Consider the following 17,671-nt stretch of genomic DNA (forward strand, 5'->3'; position numbering starts at 1 on the left):
CCTTAACACTAGTACATATATAAATTACACGGCTCGCGGGCCTAATCAAACTCGGTATACATATGAAGCTTGGACTCAAGTTTGTTTTATTGATTAAGCACCAATTTAGGTTAGACTTTGGGCTTTTTATATTTATATAAATAACAGGCTTTTTAGGCTCACAAGCCTAGTCAGCTCGATATGTAAAGCTGAGACTCAACCTCATAAATTAATTAAACTCCAATTTAGGTTTGAATTGGGCTCGAGCTCGTTCGACAGTTCTATTTCCGGATTTTAGGGAGTCAGCTTGAGAGTATCATCAGCGACTCAACTTATTTACACCTTTCATTTACATTTTACGTTCTTAAGTTTGTACTATCCAAAGGGTTTATCCTTCTATTTTTGTTTTATAGTTTATCATTCCCCAAATCGTTTATATACATCTTAGTTTGCATTTTTTACTTGTTGATATGGTTATGTTAAATATTTAAAGTAGACATAATAAACTAATAACACATCTTTGTTTTCATTCCTTTGTATTTTTATATAACTCTTTTCAAATTGAACATTATGAACATATTTTATTTGCTAATATATGGTTATTTAAAATATGTTTGAAGTGGAACAAGTATGAAATCACTAATCATCTTTGAATTAATCCACCCTCACCCCACCCAAATCCTCCACTACAAACAAGATTTGGTTAAATAAAATCACCATGTTGCTAAATGACATTAGTTAAATGTGTGTAGTTAGTTATCATTTCATTCATCACTATATTTATTATATAAACATATAAATTTGAGGTGCATTCCGTATTTAAGATGCTTAACAATGTTCAAGATAATGACCATTGTTTACACATTCTCTGCTTTTCGGCATCTTCCATTTGGTTTCCATGTTCAAAGTTGGTTGAATGGTTGCTAAGACAATAATTTTAATTTTACTTATTATTTGTGCTGTATTTTTTTTAAATGTCAACTAGTTGTTTAAAAATGACTTAAGTCACTAAACCATATTGTTAGACAATTGAATACGACTATGATGACGGTGATAAATATATATAAATTTTGAATATATTACATATTTACATCTGTCTTATCTAAGTGACCATTATTTAACGGTGTATTTTTTAGTATATAAATTTAGGAAGCGAAATGACATGTATTTCAACCTCTATGAATGTCAGTATGTCACATAACTGAATTGAAGATTGACTAATTATTTATACTTTGTATATTATCATTGATTAATTATTTATACTTTGTATATTATCATCAAGAAATTTATGTCTTGAACTGATAGGTCTGAGCTAGTGAACATTGCTTATATATACAAGTTTCAATTTTAGGGGCTCATCTTTACTAGTTGTACAGGGAATTCAACATCTCGGAAGCGAACCCGAGGATAATGAACATGCATTCTCGACAATTGCTGGCATAACCGATACCCGACGTGTAATTAGTAATTAAGTACTAGACGGGTATGAGACCGTGTAGAATCAAGTTATGAGACTAGCATTACCAATACTCGTTTCGTTTATATCCCTACTTGTGTGTGTGGTTAATCCGTGATTTAAGTTGATGTTCGGGTGGTTTCGCAGTCATCGGAATATGGGTTTAAGAATGCGAAGGGGAAGCGAGGGAGATGGTGTGAGGTCTGAGTAGTGGATGTCAAGCAGGATAAAGAAAGCAGATCACTGAAATGAATGATGAGATTTGGTTAATGATTTCCGGGATTTTGCAACTTTAGCCGTAAATCTTGGCCATCAAACAAGCAGGAGGCAGGTCGGGTAGTTAAGTGGGTCAAAAGGTGCGAGTCATGTGAATGTGGCTTGGGTCAAACGCTAGTCATGGTTTGTATTCAATAATTATACCTATATGTTATATTATTTGTAATTATAGTTTCATATTTTAGTTATTTTTTAGTAAAGTATTTTATAATATAAATAAAAATAACCGTATTAATTATTATTATTATTATTATTATTATTATTATTATTATTATTATTATTATTATTATTATTATTATTATTATTTTGTTATCATTGTGATAATTTTATCTTTATTATTTATGGTTTTGGATTTACTTTATTTTTTAGATACAAAGGCACTTAAATGGAAATTATGGTCATAGAATGAAAACAATCAAACAAACAATAGTAAAACTAGAACTAGACATTGGTCATAGAATAAAAACAATCAAACAAACAATAGTAAAACTAGAACTAGACGTGTATGTATCTACTATGAAGGATAAAGATCAAACCCTAGATTGAGGCATGTGAGAAGGAATCATGTGTATCATTTCCGTGTGTAATTCTCCTCGCCGCATTAAGAATGAACAAGAGATATTAGGTTAAACCTAATTTTCGGTTATCTAGAGTTGAGGTCGTGCCTCATAGCGTGTAGACTTCACAGATGTGTAAATGAGCCATAAAAAAACTTTAAATATTACCCATGAAATTTAAATCTTTGTTATTATCTCAACAAATCTTTATGGTTGTGCTCAGGGTTGTGAACATGAGTCGTGAATAATAACGAATTAAGTACCAATAAAATGTTTGCCTAACAATATTACATATGAGGACATTGTATGTATAACTTAGGAGGTATCACTTAACACGTCCTATGGATTGCCATCGACATAACCCAAATGGCTCATAAAGTACCGCACTTACGAAATAATAAGAAATACGTCATAATGATAACAGAAACTAAAAAAAATCAACAATTAAACTATACATGAAAACGATCTAAACGAACACGATCTTGGGCTAGTTTGTGTTCGTTTAACTTCAACCAAATGCACACGAGTACATAAACAAATGAAGTTCGTGTTCGTGTTCGCTCGTTAAGAAAATGAATGTGCTACGGTTTGTTCGTTAATAATTCAAAGCCAACATATACGAATGTAATTGAATGAACATAAACAATAACAAATAAACGAACATGAGTAAAAGCAACGGAACGAACATAACCTGAAATAATGAACGTGCCCATGTTCATTCATTACTCAATAAGAAAATGAATGTGTTCATTCTCGTTCGCCAGTATATCAAAACCAACATAAACAGACACATATGAATGAACATAAACACGTCAGAAGAACAAGGATCAAACTCAAGGGTTTAATTCGTCTTTAACAAGAGACCAGGAGCCACATCTTGTCTTCATCGTCTCAATCCAGATTTGTAAAACAATGAAGATCTCGATAGAAGAGGTCAGAGATCGAGGTCTTTGAACCACCTTCCGACGCATAAGTTAGTATTTGGATTGCCATTGATAAACTTTTGCATTCTAGTATGAGAGTATACACTATTAAGGAAGAAGTGGGATAGAGAGAAGGTTCTTTTACCTTGGAGGTAAAGCCTCTTTTATATAGAGAACTTTTAGGATCTTCATGGGCTTCAATATCTTTGGGCCCAAACACATTGGGCCAGAGCCTATTTAGGGACAATGCTCTACAACACGCAAATGAACAGACGTAAATAACAACTAGAGTAAAATGCAATTTACGTCCTTATGGTTTCAGAGCGGAGTCAACTTGAGTCCCCACTTTGGATTTTAGATGTCTGAGTCCCCAACTTATGAAAAGCGCTACACTTCACGCCCCTAAAGCCAACTCATTTAGTTAAGCAAGTGAAATGTTTATTTTACCCTTTTTCCCATATCCACCAGCGCGTCCATATGGTTTAAAACCTATTATTCTTTGAGTCCATGCACATGTCCGTTTTTTTACCTTCCAAATTCAAATAAAATACTTTATTCAGTGTCCCTATGGTATTTAATACCTAGCAATAACTGTCCCTATAGTTTTATAAAGCATATAATTTGTATTTGAAATACGTAGTTTGCAAATATTAACGTAAGATTAACATAAACATCTATCATAACATACCAAAAGTCATAAAATATTCGACACCAAAAGTCTTAAAATTAACATAAAACCTACGTTAAGTTAACATAATAAGTCATATACAGTAAAACCTCTATAAATTAATAATGTTGGCACCGAGATATTTTATTAATTTATCAAGATATTATTATATCGATAAATTAAGAATTTATTAATTTAGCGAGATTTTACGTATGACCTTTAAATTTCTAAGTCCAATATACATTCACAAATTAATTGAATTTGTTAAGTTCATTGTTTTTAATACAAAAAGTCAATTCATGGTACCAAAAAATAAATTACAAAAACAAGTTTCAATGCATATTTCTTAAATGCATTGCAAGCGGCAACAACTTTTCACAAATTTTTGTTGTAATATGAGAAGACAATGCCCCAACTCTTATGTGTAATGAGGAGATTTAAAGATGAACTCAAGATAGGTTTGAAGTTCAACAAAAAAAACAAATAGATTCTTTTTTTACTAGATAATCTTATAATTTGGAATCTGTAGGATTGGTTTTCGACTCCGAACGATTGCGTATCGACGCGTGTGACGTGCGGAATCCGTACATGTGCGTGGACCGAACACGAGAAATGTACTAAATCTGTGATTCGATTAAAGATCTGAAAACGTACAAGAAACGTGAATCACCTTGCCATTTTCTCTCTCTACTTTCTCTCTCTAGCTCCAAGCTCTCCAAGTCTCAAATGTGGCAAAAGTTCTAATTCTAACACCTAAGTGTTCTATTTATAGGCCAAGGTGTTTAATGAGATTTCTCATTAATTTCATAAACGCCACCTTGCCTTTTCCCTAAATATTACAATATAAGCACTAGTTTTCTTCAGATTCTGCTACGAACTGGATTGACGGAGGCGATAGTCATAACTGCACTAACAGACTCCCCCTTGGATATTGCCGCAGTCAATCTCGTAGCATCTTGTCTTTCTCTCTCTCTTTATGTCTTCTTGAAACTTTAGCACATCTTCAGCAACACAGACTCCCTCTTGCTCAAACCGAATCCCCGTGGACCTGTCTTCAACTTCAGCTCCCCCTTTCAGTAGACTCTTCCTTCAGGCTCCCCCTTTCGCCAAGCTTCCGTGCTTTTGGGATCGACACCTGGCTTTCTGGTTACAAGCTCCCCCTTGCGATGAGCTTGTCTTCAGACTCCCCCTTAGGCTTGGCTATCGGAATCGTAGTCTGGTACAACATCTGCAAATTCTCAAACATTTATAAGTGAAAACGTTTTCAATATCCAGGATTCGAACCTGGTTCTTTCAGCATAAGCTAAAACATTTCAAATATGCGACAGTGAAAGCTTTTTCGATTGTCCAGGAATGATGACCTGGCTCTCGAACACTTTTAATCAAGATCCTGGCTCTATATTATAATAATATGAATATATCCATGAATACTTGATTCTCTCCCCCTATCAAAATGCTTTATAGATTTGACAATTTAAGCAACCAAAATCAAAACGTAGCTCTTTACAGCAGATTTTAACAATTTAAGAATCCAAATCCCTCACAGTTAATCATCCAAGTCCAATTTAATGACCTTGGAGATTTCACAAACTGTTTTTTGATTTTTGATTTTTTTTAAAAAGAAACTTCAAGTTTCAAATTAATGAACTTGTTTATTTTCAGAAACACGATCAGCATACATAGATTTTGAAACTCAGCTTCCCAGACATCGGTTGTCGAAAATAAAGTGAAATCAAAATCTTTTTGTATTTTTCTAAAACAAAAGGCAGTAAAGAAATATTTACAAACAATATTTTTGTTTGAGTTCGCGTTAGAGGATCATATCAGTTTATGACAAATCACTAGCACCGTTGAGCTTTAAACACTTTAAGTTCTAAACGATTCACTTAGATTGTCAGTATACTGATCCACTTAAATTTTCACACAAAGTTCAACTGATTCGAGATACGAGATTAGTGTTTTAAGGACTTAACTTATTCGCGTGTCCCGCCTCAGAATATACTCCCGTATCAAAATTCCCTAGATTCAGTCTTACAGGTGAGCATACCAATTTGATATCTGTTCTTTGGGTTAGTGCGAGACCTTGAGAGCTCAGGTATGAACTTCCGTTCAGTCAAAGAGATGAAGGCTCGACTTTAGGTGTGTTCCCTTTAGGGAATCTTTTCTTCAACTGCAATTGATTCATATCTTTCGATATTTTTCAATTTTTATGCAGAGGGTAAACTTTTTAAAGCGCATAAAGTATTATACGAGGTCTAGACCATTGCTTCGCAATATCAGAAGACCATGTATAATACCCCAGATATCAAACAGTATAAAGACCTAGTATCTCAGAATCAGGCAATCTCTCAAACAATATTTCGGGGGTTACCCATATATCCGAGAGATGTTTCCCATGAGATAAGTAAGTATTTGATATTTAGGTTTATATCTCGAAAAAAATGTACTAAGTGTGTAAAAACCTACTGACATATCATCACTGAGACCGTTTATCACATTTTGACTTTCCAATTCTTTAGCGTACTGTGATTGTCTACTGATGTACTATCATTTCCTCTTTTTGCACAAAACTCTTTTTGATTTTTATCTTGTTTTTGGCTTTTTCAAATTTTCTAATGTTTTTGTATTTTCTGAAATTTTCTTACTCCCCTAAAATTCAAAACATTTAAAGAAAATTTGATAACCGATTGCTGACAACTTTGTCTCGCAATCCATTTTCTGCATCTCATGCTCTGTTTTGCAGAAAACATAACATGTAAAGCAGTAATTACCCCATGATTTACAACACATTGATATTTTACTGTTTAAAAACCGTTTTTCAATCTTGTGAAATTAATCATGTTTGTTCCGCCGTGAGGGTTTCGGCATATTCACTCAACATATTTTTGAATTTTTGATTTTTTCAATTTTTGAAAAAAAATAAAAACATATTTTTGGATTTTAAAAATTTTCAATTTTTAGGGTTTTGAAATATGGTTTATTTATGTACAGAAATGAACAAACTCCCTGTTTTCAGACGCAGGGACCAGCAGCCTCCTCCTCTCGTGCCAGGCTGCTCTGACACTCCTCTAGATGATATTCAGTTGTCTTCAGGAGCACCTGCACATTCAAGCTATTCAATTACTTAAACAAGTTAGCCCAGGTCTGTTTGACCTTAGGCATTTCAACACAATAAGTTTCATTCAATCTTGGAAAATTATCGTCATTTTGAACAAACAACTTTTCATCTTTTACTTCATCCTTTTTGATTGAATCAGTTTTCTGTTCCGAAGTAGGTTGTGTTTTAACCACCCAGCTTTGACCTTTTGAAGCACTTCTTTTGTAAAAATGTGAATCATTTTTAGTGTTTTGATTTTCAACAACTTTTGTTTTCCAAAACTGATTTGGTTTCGTTGCATCGACAGTTGTTTTCCAGCTTTGTGTCGTTCTAAATCTGGGTATGTTAGAATTCCAGGTTTGTCTTGAATCAAACCTATTTGGATTTGATTTCCAAGTTTGATTCGAAGCAAACTTGTTTGTGTTGTGCCTCCAAGTTTGTTTTGAATCAAATCTGGTTGACCTTTGTTTCACATCCTCAGATTTCTGTTTCGTACCATCATCAGACTTCTTTTTCATCTCAACACCAACAGGTTTCAGATTTGAACACTTGCGTGCAAGATGTCCAGTTTGATCACATTTAAAACATGTTCTTTTTGAGACATCTTTGACCTGTTCTTGTTGCTTTTTCTAAGCATAGAACTCTTCATTAGACTGTCGTCTAAATTGGAGTTCTTTCTCTTCTTCGGAACTTGTTCCGTGAACAAAGTTCATTTTTTCTTGATAATTAGGAGTTTCATTTCTCTTCCAATTCTGTTTCTTTTTATAACCCAACCCAGCCTTCATGTTTTTCTTTTTGAAACCAGGTTTATTATAAAAAGTTCCGTGACTCTTTCCAGCAAACTTTAGAATTTCTGATTTTTCAATTTCAATCATCTTGAAAACTTTGTCAATCTTTTCAGAAATCACATTCTGAATCGGGACTTCAAGATCTGAGAATAATTTGCCCGGTCCAATCATGGTATACACCAATCCTTTTGAATCATCATTCGCATTTTTCTCAGATTTTGAGTTTTTCAGATAACCTTCATGAAAACTACCTTCATTTTCATCCTGTGATTCAGATTTACCTGTTTCAACCAACTCTTCTTTCAAAACACTTTCAACGACCTTACCTACCACCTCTGAATCACTAGAATCATCAGATTTGGAATAGGTTACGTCAATGTTATCTGGCAATTGATCAACCATGTTGAAAGCTTTTTCCAGCTTCTCGTCATCATAGAACGTGAACTTTTCCTCAAACGGTGGTGGAACTTGATTATACTCTGAGCCAATTCCTTTCTTGTTTAGCTCAGAATCTTTACCATCCGGTTTTAGATTGAAAATACGTTCAAGAACATATGATGAAGCGTGATAACTGTGTAACTTGTTGTTATGTTGTTCTAAATCAGCAATTTTACGCTTTAGCTTAGCAACATCTTCAATGTAAGAGTTTACAACTTGTTGCTTAATTTCATATTGTCGCTTAAGCGTATCAGATGTTTCAGAACAATGTTTCAATCTTGATTGAACAAGTTTCATTTGACTCTTCACGTCATCATATGATTCTTTTGTGATATGATATGCAAGTTTATTGAATCGTATTCCTTTTTCATTTCTTGAAATGCACTTTCTTTTTGTGAACACTCTTCAGTCATTTTTGAAACCTTTTCTTTCAAAATTTCATTTTCTTTTTCTAAACTTTTGCATTTTTGTGTCAATTTTTCATCATTGTCTTTCAAAACTTTATCGTTTTCTAACATCTCTTTGCATTTATTTTTGAAAACTTCTTCGATTTTAGTGAATTCTAAGTCTCTTGTTCTGAATTTTTCATCCTTTTTAGTACAAGCACTGCACGTTTCCATGCATTTCTTGCACTGTTCAACAGTTTTATTTATGACTTCAGAATCAGTTGAAGTATTTACCTCAGTGATTGGCACCTTGGTTTTCTCTTCCGTTTGTGTCTGATCAGTTTCACTCTTCTTCTGTTCCTCACCAACACCAACACCAGCACCATCATCCACTTCAACTGAACTTTCAACCTTCACATCATCTTCTCCTAACTTCTTCAGAACTTCTTCATTCTGATGTTCTTCGGTAACAACTTCTTTTTCTTTCACATCTTCTTTACCAGTTGCTTCTTCTTCTTCTTCCTTCACATCTTCCACCTTCTTTTCCTCAACAACCTTCTTTAAATCAACAACCAATTCATTAACATTCTTCTTCATTCTTTCTTCATCCCTCTTCTTCAGACTTGTTCTCATGACATCTCTAATGATTTTATTCAGCTTTTTCTTATAGTTTTTATCTTTTTCAACATTTGAGTAGTACTCGCGGATAGTGAATTGCTGCAAGAACATCATCAAAAACCACATCTTTTAGATGAACAACTGGTTCACCATTGCTGTTGACATAACGCTCTCGTTTCTTGTCCCATCTTTTATAATTCCTAGCCTCTTCATATTCCTTCTCCATCTCTTCAATCCGATATCCTGCAATACACCTCTCTCTGTATGTTTTCTCCTTCAGAATTTCTTCTCTCGTTTTCTCTTTTATCTCAGCAACAAATGCGCGATGTTTATTTGTTGATATAGTTCTGCCATGTGTTGTGAACCGATCATCAACAAGATCATCTTCTAGAAGAAATTCGCTCCAGTCAAACCCTTCATCATCTTGAATCACAACACAAGCTCTTGATTTCTCCTTTTCAGGATTATCTTCAATTTGTTTTGTGACAACTCGTATTTCAGAATCTATCTTTGTGCTTATTGAAACTTGTATGAACGTTGCGTGACTAGTTGATATGTGTGATTTCGTTGAATGTTATGAATTTTATTATGTTACATGTTATCAAATGTGGGCCGCACACTTTGTTCTTAACCGCATATCTTTCTCTAGGCCCAACCCCACTCGCAAACCAGGTACCCAACTCGAGACCTCAAGGGCGGCCCAATGATGGGTTCGGCCCACTCCAATTACACGCATAACACTAGGAGGTTGGGGTATACTCCTCATTGTTGCAAAACACTTTACACACACCAAACCCTAAGCTCTCTTTCTCTCTCTCGTTTTCCCTTGGAACCCGACGGCAACCTCTCAACTCTCGAAGCTTTGGTTCGGATCATTCTATTCCTCTCAACCGGTTAGTGTTTGTTATTTGTTGATGTTATGTTATGTGATTATACATGTCTCACGTGATGGATTGTAAAGGGTACATGATTGTTGATAAATGATTGTGTTGTCATATGATGATCTAATCCGGTTAGGGTTCTGTTATTAATATCATTGTCAAATATTCGTTGCATGATGCTAAGGTTGTACGATTGGAACGGATGTAGTAATAGACTAATCGGTTTGGGTGTATGCATGATAACCGGCTGTGAAGTGTTGTTAGGATTTGTGGTATTGATTGGTTTGTTGTACATATGACTTAGGGTTACATGATAGTCCTTGAATTCGTTAATCACATGATCCGATTATATGTTTCATAGGATATTGATTAGTGTTCTTGAATTGATAATAATATGAATATGTTTGAATGATGATTAATGATTGATTTGATCCGTTTTGAAACTGCCAAAACTGTTAGCAATTGTTACGGAAATCATGAGCTGCAAATCAGGAAATCTGTTACACATGCATAGTCTCGAGACAGATTGCGAGTCGAGAACTCACAGTCTCGACTCGAGACCACAGCACCGACACAAACAGCACAACTCGAGACCAGGGTTGCGGGTCCGGTTGCGACTCGAGACCGCCTAGTCTCGAGTGATGAACGTATGACTCGAGACCTCCTTTGTTCCGACTTGAGAACTCCCGGACTACAACTCGAGACCGCACTGTCTCGACTCGAGATCTCTAGTCTCGACTCGAGACCATTTACACGGGCACACTATTGGACTTGCACACTGTTACGGGCCCAAGTAATTGGGCCGCACTATTGGGCTTTGTTTGTTTACGTGATGATACTGTTGAACTTGTGTTGTTGTTGAACTGCCATGATCATACGTGTATGCTATGATCGTTACTTGTGTACAATACGTGTAGAACATACGTGCACTACTTGAATACGAACCTAACTTGTATGGTAACCATGGTAGGACGTGGTTGACCACCATATAGCTTAATTGAACTTTTCTGTGTATCTGCCGAGCAAAACCAAGGTGAGTTCACACCCTTACTAAGGCATGGGTTCCCAGGGTCGGGAATGGGATTGGAAGATTTCTTGTAGCTAAGTTGTTATCGGGATTACGTACTATGGGCCTCGTGAGAGGGAGGATTATTGATAGATACTGCTAGACTAGTGATACAAATACTTCTCTTCGCACACACGCCGGGAATGGCTGCGATAATAGAACTAATCTGCGCATACCTGCCTGGAATGGCCGCGAACCATACACTAAACTTCGCACACATGCCGGGTGGGCTGCGATACAAATATACCTAGTCTAGAATACTTGGGAAACTCCCACTAATCTTCGCACACATGCCTAGAGGGGTGCGATACAAATGCATACAATACATGGCTTACTAACGAACATACGATTTACAATACGATTAATATAACTGAACAAACCACTGTGAACTCGCTCAACTAGTTGTTGACTCTCTCTGTTACATGCCTTGCAGGACCTTAGGTATACATGGAGCTTGCACGGGAGGCACAGTCGTTGTGGACATGGATCGTGGACGTTTTGATAAACACTTATGACAGTTGAAAACTTATTAATTACGTTGGATTTTATACTATGCTTCCGCTACTTAAACTATGTTATTTGAACACCTTTCATATTGCGGGTTGATATACATTTATGTTTACTATTCACTTATATGTTCGATATGATTGGTAGCTTGATCCTGGTCATGTCACGCCTCCAAGCGGTGGTACTCTGCGTGTGGATTTTGGGGGTGTGACAGATTGGTATCAGAGCCATTGGTTATAGAGAACTTGGTTTTAATATGGGGAAAACGTTTTTATTAAAACCAGACTATAACCAGTACAATGCTCTTAACGATCCACAACGACGCTTCGCTCCACGTGCAAGACTCAACATCCTAGGTAATATGGTTTATGTTTATATTGCCTACTTGCTAGACATAGAACTTTGCTCAGGGTATGCTTAGATACACATAACCACTATTGCTTGAGAACACTTGTGTGCTTACTCTCTTCTGTCATCGCACTTTTCGCGAACCTCTCTCACTTATGTTACCTTTGCTATGAAGATCATGTCTGGACGTATTAACATGACTCAAGCCCAGTTGACGGCTCTCATTAACGAACAAGTTGCTGCGGGACTTGAAGCCGCACAGGCAGGAGGTATATCCTGCAGTTATAACTCACACTAGAGTCTTTAGATCCTACACTTCTAGGCCAACTCTTGTGTTTAACTTTGTCCTATTCGTACACAATAGGTCAACACGTACAGCAACCTGTTTGCACTTTCAAGAACTTTATGGACTGTCGTCCAAGCACGTTTAGTGGCACTGAAGGAGTAGTGTGACTCATCCATTGGTTTGAGAAGCTCAAGTTGGTGTTTGAAATGTGTGAATGCCCTGAGGCTCGCAGGGTGAAGTACGCCACTGGTACTTTGGAAGGAATTGCGCTGACATGGTGGAACACGCAAGTTCAGATTTTAGGGTTGGCAGCTGCTAACGCCACCCCTTGGAACGATTTTAAGGAACTCATCAATCGAGAATACTGCACATGTGATGACATCCACAAGTTGGAAGTGGAGCTCTACCATTTGAAAATGACAGGATCGGAAATCGAGGCTTATACGAAACGGTCAAACGAGCTGGCCATCTTGTGTCCAACCATGGTGGACCCTCCAATCAAGCGCATTGAGTTGTATCTCAAGGGTCTAGCGCCAGAAATCCAGAGCCACGTGACATCGGCTAACCTCGACAACATCCAGGATATTCAGCGACTCGCTCATCGCCTCACGGATCAGGTAGTGGAACAAGACAGGCTGCCTAAACGTATCGGCGCTACTGCTATCACTACCACTTCTGCTACTCCCGCTACTCCCAATGACAACAAGCGGAAATGGGATGGGGATTCCAGCAAGGGTTCAACTACCGTTCAGTCTCAAGCACAGCAGCAATGCAATAATAATGAATACCAGAGCCTGGGTCAGCAAACTTCTGGTGGTCAGGGACAGGGTGGATATCAGGGAATTCACCCACTGTGTAACAGGTGCAACAGACACCACAGTGGTCAGTGCCGCAAGGGCCGCTGTCAGAGATGTCTCAAGGTAGGGCACGAAGCTAAAGATTGCAGGAGCTCGCGACCTGCGAATCAGAACCAACAACAACCACCAACGCCTCAAAACCAGCAGCAACAGCAACAGCGAGGCAACAGGGGATGCTTTCAGTGTGGTGCTGAAGGCCATTTCAAGCGGGATTGCCCCAAGTTAAACCAGAATCGCAACAACAACAACAATCAGGGGAATGGTAACAACAACGGTGGAAACAACAACGACAATGAAGCTAGGGGACGTGCATTTGTGCTGGGGCAGGGAGAAGCAAGGAATGATCCCAACGTAGTCATGGGTAAGTTTCTTCTCGACGACTTTTATGTTACTGTTTTGTTTGATTCGGGTGCGGATACAAGTTATATGTCCTTGAAAGTTAGCCAAATGTTAAAACGTGCACCAACTCCCTTAAACACCAAACATGTCGTAGAGTTAGCTAACGGTAAAAGTCTAGAGGCCACATACATAGTTCAGGGTTGTAATCTTATCCTCGCTGGTCAAACTTTCTCGATCGATCTCATTCCCATAGTTCTGGGTAGTTTCGACATTTTCATTGGAATGGATTGGTTATCCCAACAGCGCGCAGAGATCCTATGCAAAGAGAAGATAGTTCGTATTCCTCGTTCTAGTAAAGAACCCCTCGTGATTCAAGGCGACAAGAGTGGTGCAGTGGTTGGCATCATCTCCTTTCTAAAGGCTTAGAAGTGTTTGCGTAAGGGCCACACTGCCATTCTGGCACTTGTTACCGATGCTTCAGCAAAAGAAAAGAAATTGGAAGATATTCCAGTTGTACGCGACTTTCCTCAGGTGTTCCCTGTAGATTTACCTGGTCTACCGCCTCATCGCCAGGTCGAATTCCAGATTGAACTAGCTCCAGGAGCAGCACCTATAGCTCGTGCACCGTATCGCTTAGCTCCATCAGAGTTGGAAGAACTCTCTACACAGCTACAAGAACTCTTGGATAAGGGATTTATCCGACCTAGCTCTTCGCCTTGGGGAGCTCCAGTATTATTCGTGAAAAAGAAGGACGGTACCTTTCGCATGTGCATTGATTACCGTGAACTGAACAAGGTGACAGTGAAGAACCGCTATCCTCTTCCACGTATTGATGACTTATTCAACCAGTTGCAAGGGTCGAGCTACTACTCCAAGATAGACCTGAGGTCAGGTTACCATCAGCTGAGAGTCCGGGATGAGGACGTCTCCAAAACCGCATTCAGAACCCGTTACGGCCACTACGAGTTTCTTGTCATGCCATTCGGGTTGACAAACGCACCGGCAGTCTTCATGGATCTTATGAATAGGGTGTGCAAACCCTACTTAGACAAGTTTGTGATTGTTTTCATTGACGACATCCTGATCTACTCTAAGAGTCAGGAGGAACACAAGCAGCATCTACGACTTATCTTGGAACTCCTTTGAAAGGAACAACTGTACGCCAAGTTTTCAAAATGCGACTTCTGGCTTCGTGAAGTCCAATTTCTAGGCCATGTGGTAAACAAGGATGGGATCCATGTTGATCCATCTAAGGTAGATTCGATCAGGAACTGGCCTGCACCACGTACACCAACGGAAATACGCCAATTCTTGGGTTTGGCAGGTTACTACAGAAGGTTCATTAAAGATTTCTCAAAGATTGCACAGCCGCTTACACTACTGACACAGAAGGGTGTCACCTACCGTTGGGGTAATACTCCGGAAACCGCTTTTCAGCATTTAAAGGATAGACTTTGCAGTGCACCTATCCTCTCATTGCCAGAGGGCACAGACGATTTTGTGGTCTATTGTGACGTATCGATACAGGGGCTTGGTTGTGTATTGATGCAACGGGATAAAGTTATTGCTTACGCTTCGCACCAACTTAAGGTTCACGAACGAAACTATACCACGCACGACTTAGAGCTGGGAACTGTTGTTTTCGCGCTCAAGATATGGCGACACTACCTGTACGGTACCAAGTGCACTATCTACACCGATCACAGGAGTCTTGAGCATATCTTCAAGCAGAAGGAATTGAACATGCGTCAACGTCGATGGGTTGAACTACTAAAGGATTACGAATGCGCCATCAAGTACCATCCGGGCAAGGCCAACGTTGTGGCTGACGCTCTCAGTCGAAAAGACACTCTACCTAGACGCGTACGAGCACTACAGCTTACTATTCAGTCTAGTCTTCCTGCACAGATACGAGATGCTCAGGTGGAAGCATTGAAACAAGAAAACGTAAAGGTTGAAGCCTTACGTGGCTCAAGGCAACGATTAGAACAGAAGGAAGACGGCGCCTACTACGTGACGGGGCGTATTTGGGTCCCACTATATATGGCAACTTACGGGAGCTTGTAATGGACGAAGCTCATAAGTCTCGCTACTCGGTGCATCCAGGTTCGGATAAAATGTACCACGATCTCAGGATTACGTATTGGTGGCCTAGCATGAAGGCCCACATAGCAACTTACGTTGGCAAGTGTTTGACCTGTGCGAGGGTCAAGACGGAATACCAGAAGCCATCAGGCCTACTTCAGCAACCTAAGATACCATAGTGGAAATGGGAGGAAATTTCCATGGATTTTGTTACTGGCCTGCCTAGATCACAGCGTGGAAACGATACCATTTGGGTGATCGTGGATCGACTCACAAAGTCTGCACACTTCCTGGCTATTAAGGAAACGGACAAGTTCTCCACCCTAGCAGACGTATATCTCAAGGAAGTTGTCTCAAGGCACGGGGTGCCAACCTCTATTATTTCGGATCGTGATGCATGATTTACTTTAGAACTATGGCAAGCAATGCACAAATCTTTTGGCTCTCGATTAGACATGAGCACAGCTTATCACCCTCAGACGGATGGGCAGTCTGAGCGCATGATTCAAACCCTAGAAGACATGCTTCGGGCATGTGTTATTGATTTCGGCAACAGCTGGGAAAAGCATCTCCCGCTAGTGGAGTTCTAGTACAATAACAGTTACCATACCAGCATCCAAGCCGCTCCATTCGAGGCATTGTACGGACGTAAATGCCGGTCACCTCTCTGTTGGGCAGAGGTGGGGGATAGCCAAATCACAGGTCCAGAAATGGTAGTTGATGCTACTGAACGGATTGCTCAGATACGGCAACGCATGGCGGCGGCTCGTGACCGTCAAAAAAGTTACGCTGACAAGCGCAGGAAACCACTCGAATTCCAAGTTGGGGATCGAGTGCTACTCAAGGTTTCGCCCTGGAAGGGTGTAGTTCGTTTTGGCAAACGAGGCAAACTCAATCCGCGGTATGTCGGACCATTCGAGATCATAGAAAGAATAGGCAAAGTGGCCTACAAACTGAACCTGCCAGCAGAACTCGGTGCAGTTCAATACGTCTTTCACGTGTCGAATCTGAAGAAGTGTCTGTCAGATGAGACCCTCATAGTTCCTCTGAAGGAACTCACTATCGACGAACAGTTGCATTTCGTGGAGGAACCAGTTGAAATCACGGACTGGGATGTTAAGGTCCTCAAGAACACGAGAATCCCTCTTGTTCGAGTTCGTTGGAACTCCCATCGTGGCCCAGAGTTCACCTGGGAATGAGAAGATCAAATGGAACAGAAGTACCCCCAATTGTTCGCGAACAGTATAACCACTACTGAGGCTGAAGCTACCACAGAATTTCGGGACGAAATTCCAGATCAACGGGGGGAGGATGTGACACCCCAGGAAAAACCAGTAAACGATGCAACTTAACTAGCTTCCTCAGTGAGTACATACCAAATTTCGGGACGAAATTTATTTCAAGTTGGGGATAATGTGACAACTCGTATTTCAGAATCTATCTTTGTGCTTATTGAAACTTGTACGAATGTTGCGTGACTAGTTGATATGTGTGATTTCGTTGAATGTTATGAATTTTATTATGTTACATGTTATCAAATGTGGGCCGCACACTTTGTTCTTAACCGCATATCTTTCTCTCGGCCCAACCCCACTCTCAAACCAGGTACCCAACTCGAGACCTCAAGGGCGGCCCAATGATGGGTTCGGCCCACTCCAATTACACGCATAACACTAGGAGGTTGGGGTATACTACTCATTGTTGCAAAACACTTTACACACACTAAACCCTAAGCTCTCTTTCTCTCTCTCGTTTTCCCTTGGAACCCGACGGCAACCTCTCAACTCTCGAAGCTTTGGTTCGGATCATTCTATTCCTCTCAACCGGTTAGTGTTTGTTATTTGTTGATGTTATGTTATGTGATTATACATGTCTCATGTGATGGATTGTAAAGGGTACATGATTGTTGATAAATGATTGTGTTGTCATATGATGATTTAATCTGGTTAGGGTTCTGTTATTAATATCATTGTCAAATATTCGTTGCATGATGCTAAGGTTGTACGATTGGAACGGATGTAGTAATAGACTAATCGGTTTGGGTGTATGCATGATAACCGGCTGTGAAGTGTTGTTATGATTTGTGGTATTGATTGGTTTGTTGTACATATGACTTA

The sequence above is a fragment of the Helianthus annuus genome, chromosome 2 (genome assembly GCF_002127325.2).
Source record: "Helianthus annuus cultivar XRQ/B chromosome 2, HanXRQr2.0-SUNRISE, whole genome shotgun sequence".
NCBI classification, from domain to species: Eukaryota; Viridiplantae; Streptophyta; class Magnoliopsida; order Asterales; family Asteraceae; genus Helianthus; species Helianthus annuus.